This window comes from Ornithorhynchus anatinus, chromosome 10 (assembly GCF_004115215.2).
Source record: "Ornithorhynchus anatinus isolate Pmale09 chromosome 10, mOrnAna1.pri.v4, whole genome shotgun sequence".
Taxonomy (NCBI): domain Eukaryota; kingdom Metazoa; phylum Chordata; class Mammalia; order Monotremata; family Ornithorhynchidae; genus Ornithorhynchus; species Ornithorhynchus anatinus.
In genome coordinates, this window is record NC_041737.1 from 35081528 (window position 1) to 35094151 (window position 12624).

The following is a 12624-nucleotide window of genomic DNA, read 5'->3' on the forward strand; positions in this document are numbered from 1 at the left end:
AGGCTTCACTTCATTGCTCTCCTACTATAATTCAGCCCACACATTTGTCTCCTCTAATGCCAACCTACTTGCTGCACCTTGATCTTGTCTATCTCACTTTTGAACTCTCACCATGTTCTGCCTCTAGCCTGAAATACCCTCCCTCTTCTATCAGACAGACAATTTTGCTCCCCAATTTCAAAGTCTTATTGAAGGCACATCTCTTCCAAGGGTTCTTCCCTGACTCAGTTCTCATTTCCTCTTCTCCCACTACCTTCTGCGTTGCCCTGATTTCTTCCATTTATTCAACCCCCTCCCTTCAGCCCTGCAACACTTATATCTATATCTGTAATTTATTATTTATATGACTGTCTGTCTGACCCTCTAGTTTGTAAGCTCTTTGTGGGCAGGGAATGTGTCTACCTGCTCTGCATACAGTAAGTGTTCAATAAATACAATTGATTGATTAATTGATTTAGAGAGTTCAATAAAGATAGTAGACATCATCCATTCAAAGATTTTATAACTAATGGTCTCGTTCCTTGAGGCATCTACAGTCTAATAGGGGAGATCAATAGAGGCAGAATGGAAGAAAAACATAGTTGCAAATGTTAACAGCAAAATAAGGAAAAAGCAGATATGAACAAAATGAATAAATTTATGTAAAAATGCTAAGAGTGGGTGTTGGGATGATGTGGTCAGAGAAGTTAGGGAATAATTGGGAAATGCCTCCAGGAAGAGGTGACATTTTAGGAAACTGTAAAGTTGGGGAGTGATATCATTTGGTAGATTTGTTAGGAAAAGGGGTGAATAATGAGTTGGAGGAGAGAGGGCTGAGTTGGTGAAGTCAGAAATAATGCAGTGTCTGATGATGATGAGGCTGATATGGGGTGGAGTTGGAGGTCAGCAGAGTAGTAGTAGAATTGGTGATGGAAATAATAGTAGTAATTATTGAATGTCCATGAAGTGCAGTACATTGTAGTTAGCACTCGGAAAGTACAAAATAATGAAGTGATGTATTCCCTGCCCACAAGGAGGTTACATTTTAATGGGGGATCCAGACATCAGAATAATTATAAAGTAATCAAAATCTATAATTGGATGTATAATTGAAAAAACGTATATTACCTAAGTGCTGAGGATGAACCTAAGGGCTGAAGAGGAGTAAGAAGGTTCATAAATGCTAATGGTGGCTGATGTGTTTATAAGACTTGGGATACTGGGAATTAATCAAGGGAGGCATGTTAGAAGAGGTGGAAAGTTGTGATCTGATGGATTGTGTTGGGAAGGTATTTCATACAAGGGATAGTGTGAGTAAGGGGATGGAGGTGGGAGAATAAAGGATGAGGTACTGTTGAATGGTTCATTTTGGGAGAATAAAAAGAGCAGGTTGGAAAGAAGAGCATGCGGGGAGCAGATCTGTAAGGCAGGAAGAGCTGGTGGAGAGCCTTAAAGCTGATTATGAAGAGTTTTTGCTAGATATAGAGGGATACAGGGAGCCAATGGAGAGATTTTAAAGAGCAGAAAGACATGGGCTGAGTGAGGCTTCAGAAAGATAATCCCTGCAAAAGAGTGTAGCAGATTGGTAAGGGAAGGGGCTGGAGGCTGGGAAATCAGAAAGAAAGCTGATTCTATAGTCTAGTTAAGCTATGACCGGAGAGTGTATCGGTGTGGTACCTGGTTTAGCTGAAGGGGTAGGTGCAGTTCCAGGAGATGTTTTGTAGAAAAATTTAATATTGTGTTGAATGGGGTGGCTGGAGGGTCAACGGGATCAACATAGATATTGACACTTTCGGGCATCAGTGAATGGGTTGGGAAGGAGAGACAGTAGGAAACAAATATGTCAACTTTCATTGCAATGTACAAAGATAGGTTCAGAGGACGTTAGATGGGGATAACTACTAACTATAGTGGTGGGAAGCACAGAAGATGTGAATTTTTCATGCAGTAATAAGGAGGGTAATGTGGTACTGAAGTGAAATTGAGGTGCAAGGAGCAGGCTGACTCCTTCACACTTTGAGTTGGGGTAGGTTGGAAAAGGTGAGTCCCCTGGAAAGAGCGTCAGGAGATCCGATGAGAGTGAGAAGGTGGAATGAGTGGGATAGGAGTGGGTCATGAATGAAACAGTGGTGAGCAGGCAGTGGAGCAGGGGATCCAGAGGCCACAGTTAAATGGAGTGGTAGAATAGGTAGATGTTGGGAGGGAGATAATAGGCTACATTGGGAGGAGTTGATGGTTGCTACTGATGGGAGAGTTGGTCTTGGGGGAGAGGTCAGAGAGGACAGAGAGATGAGAATCAGAGGGAGGACAGAAGGGGACCAGGCAGGATACATTATGTAACTAATCACTGGGTGAGGCAGCTTGCAAAACAGCAGGCCATGGGGTAAGGAATCCTGTTCCCCAGGGGCAGGGGTTGTAATCTGAGGAGAGGTAGAGTGATTAGGGTGCCTCAGCCACAGTCTTGGAGAGGTTACTTGGAGAAAAGACAGTCCATGGTTCCTAATTCACTGTTCAGGTAAGTATCCCCGGCACAAACTGCTGCAGTATTCCCTGGTTCCCTGGAAGGCAGGCTTGGCCCCGGTGACGTTGGACACATTGGAGTGTGACATTTGTGATCTGAATTTTCTAAAGCTACAGTAAGGAGTGTCACTGTTCTGCTCTCTTTTATTGCCTCAGATAATTTTTCTAGAAAGCATTTCTCTATCCCTCGCAAGAATAACCTGGGTCAGAGCTCCACTGTCAATGTTCTCCCAAATGTGCTTTGGAAGAGGCAGAGTTCCTCATGAAAACTTTCCATTTCATCTCTTTGTTAGTAGGTCTCAACTCTGTCATCTTTGGCCAGAGCCCTGAGATATCTGAGGTGTAAATTGAACCAGAAAAGGAACCAAATATCTCTGATCCTCCCTCTGTGCATTAGCTCACTTGCACATCTCAACTTCACTGTAGTCAAGAAGGAACAGTGCAAGGCCTGGGATCTCAGTGATAGGCACTGATTGAAGAGGAGCTTCTGCCCTTCAGTAACCTCTAATCCTCCTTCCCCATCTCCCTAAGCCCCCCAGTCCTGAGGTCAGCCAATAGATACTAGACTGGAGAAGTTGTAGCTACTCAGTACCTCAGGTCCTCTTTCAGAAACACTAAGGCCCTAAGTCTAACCCAATGCCAGCTTGATCATGACATGGTGGATACTGTTTCCTTTGTCATGAGGTCACAAGATCCAAATAAAAATAATAAAAAGGCAGAATAAAGCCCATCTAATGATCTCTCTGCATCCTCTTAAGCTCCATTTTGTATTTAGGAGCTGAAATATATGCCCAAAGCGAGAAGAAAGGAGTCCTCTCTCCACAATGATATCAGGTGATGCCTGGTGCCAGGCTGCTCCCAGCCCTAGGCTCAATTAGTAGTCTTCTGAGGAACAAGGCATAATGAAAAAAATGGAAGAGCCTTTATCTGCAAACCCAGTCCAATTTTCATCCAGCTGCCTTCCATTCATTCATTTATTAAATGCCAGTAAATTATCACCAACCTGTGAAAGGATGAGAAATTCTAATGCATTTAAACTTACTTGTAATATTCTCGCCTAAAAATGTTTTGCTTTATGATGGTGATTATCTTTGGAAACCTAGGACGTTGTATAAATATGCTTTTTCTCTACACTGAAAGCCTTTTCTTCTCTGTTCCTGTGGGAAATGGCTTCAAATAGTCCCTGGGCAGGTAGAGTCTTTGAGAAAGGAATTGAGTGAAAAAGCAAAATATAAGAATATGGCTCCTCCCACTAAGGAGGAGGCCCAATGATAGTCTCCTTTGCATCAAAGGACCACAGTTGAATATGATATACCATAACAAAAGGTCATCACAGCACTCAGCTTTCAGTTCCGATATCTTCATTGCCCAGGACAGGACTAGCCTTTATCAATCAAGTTGCAGCCTCTACCAGGTGATTTTAAGGAAAACCAAAGTGAGGAAGAAATAAAGCCCCCAAAATATAAACTTCTCTAGACTGTCCGAAATGCTACAACAAATAATTGTACAAAACAAGCTATTCTTAAAGCCCTGTAGTTTTAGCACACAATTATAGGACAAGCTCCTCAGTAAGAGAACCTATCCTGTCAGAATGAGTTCATGAGCCTTAAAGGGATATGAATTTTAGGGAGAAAGAAGACTGGGAGGGTTTATTAATAATAATAAAATTTATGGTATTCGTTAAGAGCTTATTATGTGCCAGGCTCTGTTCTAAGTGCTGGGCTAGATACAAGCTAATCAGATTAGGCACGTTCCCTATCCCACACTGGGCTAAAATCTTAAAGTCTTAATCCCCATTTTACAGATGAGCTAACTGAAGTCCAAAGAAGTGAAGAGATTTGACCAAGGTCACATAGCAGAGAAGTGGAGGATCAAGGATTAGAACCCTTGACTTTCTGACCCCCAGGCCCGTGTTCAATCCACTGTGCCATACTGGGTTTAAGCTTCAAAGAGATAAAGGGATGGAAAGTTCCTTAGGACTCTCAGGTCTTGTTAAAGACCTGGGTTGAGGTAGGCTGGGAGTTCAGCTCAAGAGGCTGTGGGGCCATTACCCACCTCCCTGCCTTGAAGCAGACCCTTATGAATACAGCAGTCAGCAGAGGGATGGCTGTTCTTCAGCAGATATTTCAAGAAGATTGTGAAACTAAAAGGCAGAATAAAAAATTGTGCCTGCTTTTAAGTATAACATATTTTAATAAGATAGCTAAAAACAATCTTTAGGAGTGCAAAAGGTGGAATAGATCCTTATTCACATCCGGAACTTTTCAATCACACATATGCATACAGATGAAGTTTACTGTTAATATCACAAACGTCAAATAATAATTATGGTATTTGTTAACTACTTCCCATGTTTCCAATACCACTTTAAACCTTGGGGAAGTCACAAGTTCATCAAATCAGAAACAGCCCCTGTCCTACAGGGTTCACCGTCTAGGAGGAGGGAGAATAAGTATTGAAAGCCCATTTTGCAGATGAGGAAATTGAGGCACAGATAAATTAAGGAACTTGCCCAAGGTTACACAGCAGACAAGTAACAGAAGTAGAATTAGTACTCAAGTCCTCTGATTTTCAGGCCCATACTCTTTCCTCTAGACCAAGCTGCTCATCTTCAGGACTACTGCATTTCTGATTACTTCATGCCAGCAGCACCCATTTGCTCATATGTTCACTGCTTCCATTTCAATTCACTTTGCCTTCCCAGTGTTCTCGTGTCCTCCACAGATGGTGTTAGACTTCATGCCCTTTATGAGGTTTTGGTTGCAGATCCAAAACCATAGGATTGTAATTATAATCTATTTTGTGTTAAGCAAACCAGGCGTAACATGATTAATGCTAGAGGAACCAGAGAAAATGCACGGTTCTACCCATTATTATCAGCCACTATTAGATTTAAATAGAGAAATTTAGGTTTTTTTCCTACACAGAGGGAGAAATCAAGGAAAGCCAGAAGAGAAAAAAACTGCTCACATTTCACTAACTATACCAGCTACGATAAATACAAACCTTTCATAGGCGCACAAGCACATCTGCAAAAATGCTCACAGTCCTATAAACACACTTATGGATATCATTCCATGGAGAGAGTGAAAGGCATTACCACCACATGTTTTTGAGGTAGGCTCCCAGACATGCCCTCCTGGATCTCTGACAAGACTTAAATATTTCCAGTCAGGGCTGAAACCAGAAGTTCATTAATTGACTTTAATTTTTGATTAATATTAATTGCAGTATTTCTTAAATGTTTTCTATGTATCAAGTACTGTACTAAGTGTAGATATGAGATAGTCAGGTCAGATATACCCCCTGCTCCACATGAGGCTCACCAAATTGGGAAAGAGGTGATAATAACAATCCCCATATTACAGAGGAAACTGAGGTAGAGAGAAGTGAAGTGCCCAAACTACAGGCACTCTCAGGTGGAAGACAAAAAACAAAAAGCAAAATCTTGAACTTTATAGAACCATGATATGACCAGGCTAAGAATACCAAATATAATTCAGGTCAATCAGTCAATCAATGATATTCATTAAGGGCTTACTGTGTGCAGAGCACTGTACTAAAAGCTTGGGAAATTACAATGAAACAGACTTGGTAGATGGAATCTTTGCCTGCAAGGAGCTTACAGTCTACTGAGGGAGACAGACATTAACATAGATTAGGGTTAGAGGAAGTAGAAGTGTATAAAACTGTTTACATAAATATTATGGGATAGGGATGACTATCAAAGTCCTTCATATTTGATACAGAGAGGAGGGTGGAGAGGGGAAATAAAGGACTTGGTCTGGGAAGGCCTATTCCTGGAAATCACAGATATGATTTCTGAGATTTTTGAAGATTTAGAAAATGGTAGATGGTCTGATATGAATAGGGAGGAAGTTCAGATATTCATATCTGAAATTTTATTTATTTATATTACTGTCTGTCTCCCCCTCTAGACTGTAAACTTGTGGGCAGGGAATGTTTCCGTTATAGTGTAATCTTCCCAGTGCTTAGTACAATGCACTGCACCAGTAAGCACTCAATAAATGACTGAATGAATGAATGTAGAATGAACCGGAACTGGAGAGTTGATATACTGAAGAAAGGGAAATTAGCAAAGAGCATGATTCAGTAGTCAAATCAAGCTAATATAATAATAAAATAATAATGATGGTATTTTTTAAGAGCTTACTATGTGCCAAGCACTGTTCTAAGTACTGGGGTTGATGCAAGGTAATCAGGTTGTCCCATGTGGGGCTCATAGTTGTAATCCCCATTTTACAGATGAGGTAACTGAGGCACAGAGAAGTGAAGTGTCTTGCCCAAAGTCACACAGCTGATAAGCAGCACAGCCAGGATTAGAACCTATGACCTCTGACTCCCAAGCCTATGCTTTTTCCACTAATCCACAAAGATCTTGGACCACTGTGGAGGAAGCTTGAATGGAGAGTAATATTTTGGAAATACTGTAGAGGAGGAACCAACAGAATTTGGAGATAATGAAGGGGGAGATCAGGCTACTGAGATTTCAATTGCTTCGTATAAAGAAATTAACAAGATAGGCCAGAGAAAGGGAGAAAGACATGGAATCAAATCCTAAAGTCATGTGATAAATATGTATATTGTATTGAAACTGATTGTTTTGTTATGAAAATTGATAGGTACACTTCAGTAAGGTCTAACAGCTCATTTATAATATTCAGAGTAAGTGTAATGAAATACATTATTCTCATCAGTTTAATTGCCAAATCAGTGTTTTCTATTCCCTCATGAAACCTCTCTATTGCACCTTGAAGGCCAGCCTATGTCTTCTAGTTGAAGGATTTTCTGAATAAGTCAAATTTCGGGGATTGATAAGGAAACTGTAGCATGCAGTTTCTGCAAAGATTATCTTGTAATAACTTTAAAAAAGCACACCTGGAGTTCAGATAATTTTTCCTCATTTTATCTTAATGAAGTATTCATATAGAATGCAGGTGTTACTTTCAGGGGAAAGCCTGCATTCCATCAGTAAATCAGTGATCTTGATTTTACTGAGTTATCATGTGTGCAGAGCACTGTGCTAAGTGTTTGGGAGAGTACTGTAGATCAGAGTTGGTAGACACGTTCCTTGCCCACAACAGAGCTTATATCCTAATTGATTACTGCAAATTGGGAGACAGACTCAGTAAAACAATGTATAGAGAGATTTGAACGGATCCTAATTCTTTCCACCTTGGAGATGATCCTCTTTCAAATTCAGCATCTGGAGGTGATGCTCTTGACTTTCCAGGAACCAAAGTTGCTAACTGCCTGCAAATTCGTGGATAGTCCATAAAATGCGTTAAAATGAGTCACCTCCTTCAAGTCTGAAAAATCCTCTGGATTTATTTTTCTATATACAGTTGGCCATCACGGTGGGGTAGCAGCAAGAGGAATCCCAGGAAGCCACCACTGCATAAGGCCATAAAGACCCAGACCTGCTGCCTCCTTCATTCCCAAACCCTCACTGCCCCCATGTAACACCAAGTGATAAGCCAAGGCCAAGAAACACCCCAGCATACATGCTCCTGCCTTCTCGCCTGGCCCATCTCCCCATCTGATGAGCTCCTCCCACTGTAAGGAGATGATATTGGTATCGGTTGGGTACAGCGGATTGTACCAACCCCTGGGGAGAAGATAATACAACTAGAAGGGGTAGAAACGATCCCTGTCCTCTTGGAACTTATGGTCCAGTGAGGTTGTGGGGCGGAGGAGGATTAGAGCCAGGGATGGGGGTCTATAATTCACAAAGATGCCCCACGATCAGAGGCTTTGGGGGACCCTGGTGATCAGGCCCCCCAGAGAAGGTGGGGAGGGGGAAGGAGATTAGACTATGAGCCTGTCAATGGGCAGGGATTGTCTCTATCTGTTGCTGAATTGTACATTCCAAGCACTTAGTACAGTGCTCTGCACATAGTAAGCCCTCAATAAATACTATTGAATGAATGAATGATTTCATTCTGAGGTGTCCCCAGGCCAGACTTCAGCTGCTCATTCCCTCAGCCTTGAACCCCTCCCTCAATCCTCGGGGTCCTCCTCCCAACACCCAATGCTTCTACAGAAACCTGCTCTGGTTCCCATCAGGGTCATCCTGGGCCTCAATCCCTACCTACTTGGCACTTCCTCGGTGAGAAAAGTAGAAGCCACCATAATATATGAGGTGTCTCCCAAGGAGAAGGTTGTGGTGGCTACTGTAGCTGTGGCCATAAGGCAGTCAGCGTATTTATTGAGCACTTACTGTGTGCAGTGCATTTTACTAAGCACTGGGAAGATTACAATATAACAGACACATTCCCTGCCCACACGCTTACAGTCTAAGGGGGGAGTCAGACAATAAATACCATTGATGGCCCACAGCCTTAATGCTTCACTACTGTCTCCTCATGTGCAGTGAGTGCAGAGGAATACACAAAAAGATTTGTCACGATTCCAGCCACTCCTTGGGAACACCAGTTCTTTGCAGCTTTTGATCTGAGAGGAAAGAACTTTGATTTCCGCTCATAGTCTTTGTAAAAATCATTCTCAGTATGTGGCTATCCTGCCAAGTACCATATTCGGGTATTGTATCCCAGGGGCTTCATTTTTAGGCTGCTCCTGAGCATCAAGTTCAGGACGCTGGAGGAGTGGCAGGTGCCTAAAATTCTGGTAATATTACCAATAAGCTTCCCTAACCCCCAGTGCAAAGGACACCTGGACACCTGGTTTTAACATAGACCAGGCGAAGTAGTGTGGAGCTTCTGCTGAATCAGAAGGGCCAGGCAACTTGTGGGTCTGTCGATCTGTTTTAGTTGTCCCTGTCTCTGTTCCTGAGGCTTATTCATTCAGCCATTAATTCCATTGTATTTACTGAGCGCTTACTACATGCAAAGCACTGTGCTAAGTTCTTGGGACAGTACCATATAGCAGACACTTTCCTGCTCACAATGAGCTCACAGTCTAGAGGGGGAGACAGAGGTTAATATAAATAAATAAATTACAGATATATAGAGATATATTCATTCATTCATTCATTCAATAGTATTTATTGAGCGCTTACTATGTGCAGAGCACTGTACTAAGCGCTTGGAATGAACAAGTCGGCAACAGATAGAGACAGTCCCTGCCGTTTGACGGGCTTACAGTCTAATCGAGGGAGACAGACAGACAAGAACAATGGCAATAAATAGAGTCAAGGAGAAGAACATCTTGTAAAAACAATGGCAACTAAATAGAATCAAGGTGATGTACAATTGATTAATAAAATAAATAGGGTAATGAAAAGATATACAGTTGAGCAGACGAGTACAGTGCTGAGGGGATGGGAAGGGAGAGGGGGAGGGGCAGAGGGAAATGGGGGGAAAAGAGGGTTAAGCTGCGGAGAGGTGAAGGCAGGGGGAGCGGTAGAGGGAGTAGAGGGAGAAAGGGAGCTCAGTCTGGGAAGGCCTCTTGGAGGAGGTGAGTTTTAAGTAGGGTTTTGAAGAGGGGAAGAGTATTAGTTTGGCGGAGGTGAGGAGGGAGGGCATTCCAGGACCACAGGAGGATGTGGCCCAGGGGTCGACGGCGGGATAGGCGAGACTGAGGGATGGTGAGGAGATGGGCGGCAGAGGACCGGAGCGTGCGGGGTGGGCAGTAGAAAGAGAGAAGGGAGTAGAGGTAGGAAGGGGCAAGGTGATGGAGAGCCTTGAAGCCTAGAGTGAGGAGTTTTTGTTTGGAGCGGAGGTTGATAGGCAACCACTGGAGGTGTTTAAGAAGGGGAGTGACATGCCCAGAACGTTTCTGCAGGAAGATGAGCTGGGCAGCGGAGTGAAGAATAGACTGGAGCGGGGCGAGAGAGGAGGAAGGGAGATCAGAGAGAAGGCTGACACAGTAGTCTAGCCGGGATATAACAAGAGCCTGTAGCAGTAAGGTAGCCGTTTGGGTGGAGAGGAAAGGGTGGATCTTGGCGATATTGTAATGGGGAAACCGGCAGGTCTTGGTAACGGATAGGATGTGTGGGGTGAACGAGAGAGACGAGTCAAAGATGACACCGAGATTGCGGGCCTGAGAGATGGGAAGGATGGTCGTACCATCCACGGTGATAGGGAAGTCTGGGAGAGGACCGGGCTTGGGAGGGAAGATGAGGAGCTCAGTCTTGCTCATGTTGAGTTTTAGGTGGCGGGCTGACATCCAGGTGGAGACATCCTGGAGGCAGGAGGAGATGCGAGCCTGAAGGGAGGGGTAGAGGACAGGGGCAGAGATGTAGATCTGCCTGTCATCTGTGTAGAGATGGTAGTCAGAGCCGTGAGAGCGAATGAGTTCACCAAGGGAGTGAGTGTAAATGGAGAACAGAAGAGGGCCAAGAACTGACCCTTGAGGAACTCCAACAGTTAAAGGATGGAAGGGGGAGGAGGCGCCTGCGAAGAAGACCGAGAATGACTGGCCAGAGAGATAAGAGGAGAACCAGGAGAGGACGGAGTCCGTGAAGCAAAGGTAAGATAAGTTATGGAGGAGGAGGGGATGGTCGACAGTGTCAAAGGCAGCTGAGAGGTCAAGGAGGATTACAATGGAGTAGGAGCTATTGGATTTGGCAAGAAGGAGGTCATGGGTGACCTTAGAGAGAGCAGTCTCTGTAGAGTGGAGGGTACGGAAGCCAGATTGGAGGGAGTCCAGGAGAGAATGGGAGTTAAGGAATTCTAAGCAGCGAGTGTAGATGACACCTTCTAGGATTTTGGAAAGGAAGGGTAGTAGGGAGATAGGGCGATAACTGGAAGGGAAAGTGGGGTCGAGAGCGGGTTTTTTTAGGATGGGGGAGACATGGGCATGTTTGAAGGCAGAGGGGAAGGAGCCATTCGAGATTGAGTGGTTAAAAATAGAAGTTAAGGAGGGGAGGAAGGCAGGGGCGATGGTTTTTATAAGGTGAGCGGGAATGGGGTCCGAGGCACAGGTGGAGGGGGTGGCACTTGCGAGGAGGGAGGAGATCGCCTCTGAGGATACTGCAGGGAAGGATGGGAAAGTAGGGGAGAGGGTTGGTGGGGGGGAGGGGATTGGAGGAGGGGGGGGTGATTTTGGGGAGCTCTGACCTGATTGTGTTAATTTTTGTGATGAAGTAGGTGGCCAGATCATTGGGGGTGAGAGATGGGGGAGGGGGAGGAACAGGGGGCCTAAGGAGAGAGTTGAAGTTCTGGAACAATTGGCGGGGTGACGGGCATGGGTGTCGATGAGTGAAGAGAAGAAGTTTTGCCTGGCGGAGGAGAGGGCAGAGTTAAGTCAGGAAAGGATAAATTTGAAGTGTGTGAGGTCGGCTTGGTGCTTGGACCTTCGCCAGCAGCACTCAGCAGCTCGAGCATAGGAGCGTAGGAGGCAGACCGAGGAGGTGATCCAGGGCTGTGGGTTAGTGGAGCGAGAGCGGCGGAGGGAAAGGAGGGCAAGAGAGTTGAAATGAGTAGAGAGGGTGGAGTTGAGAGCGGAGACCTGATCATCAAGAGTGGGAAGTGAGGACAGGGCAGCAAGGTGAGGAGAGATGCTTTTTGGGATCAAGAGGGCAGAGGTCTCTGTGGGGGAGTAGCAAAGATTTGCAGGGGGAGGGAGCGTGAGAGATGAGGCATGTGAGAAGGTTATGGTCTGAGAGAGGGATTTCAGAGTTGGTGAGGGAAGAGATAGTGCAGCGGTAGGAGATGACGAGATCGAGGGTGTGACCAAGTCGGTGAGCGGGTGCGGTATGGTGGAGCAGGAGGTCAGCAGAGTCGAGGAGGGATAGCAGGCGGGCGGCAGAGGAATCATCAGATACATCCATGTGGATGTTGAAGTCTCCGAGGATCAGATTGGGCAGAGAGAAGGAGAGAAGGAAGGTGAGGAAGGGGTCAAGGTGGTTGAAGAAGTCGGAGGTGGGACCAGGAGGGCAGTAGATGACAGCAACAAGTATTTGGAGGGAGTGGTAGAGGCGAATGATATGGGCTTTGAAGGAGGGGAAGGAGAGGGAAGGTAGAGGAGGGATAGTGCGGAAGCGGCAACGGGGTGAAAGGAGGAAGCTGACGCCTCCTCCCTTTCCGGTGAGTCTTGGGGAGTGGGAGAAGGAAAGGCACGGCGGACACCGTGTCTTCGGGAGTGAGTCACGTTTCTGAAAGGGCGAGGAGGAGGAGAGAGCGGGAAAGGAAAAGGTCATGG

At 44.9% G+C, this 12624-nt stretch overlaps 1 non-coding gene across 1 annotated transcript; it reads left to right on the forward strand.

Moving 5' to 3' along the window:
- The first annotated feature begins 2556 nt into the window (after positions 1–2556).
- On the forward strand, positions 2557–2693 carry MIR1352 (microRNA mir-1352). The gene has a single exon (NR_034710.1). It is a non-coding gene; the product is annotated as a microRNA mir-1352 (primary transcript).
- Positions 2694–12624: the final 9931 nt, after the last annotated feature.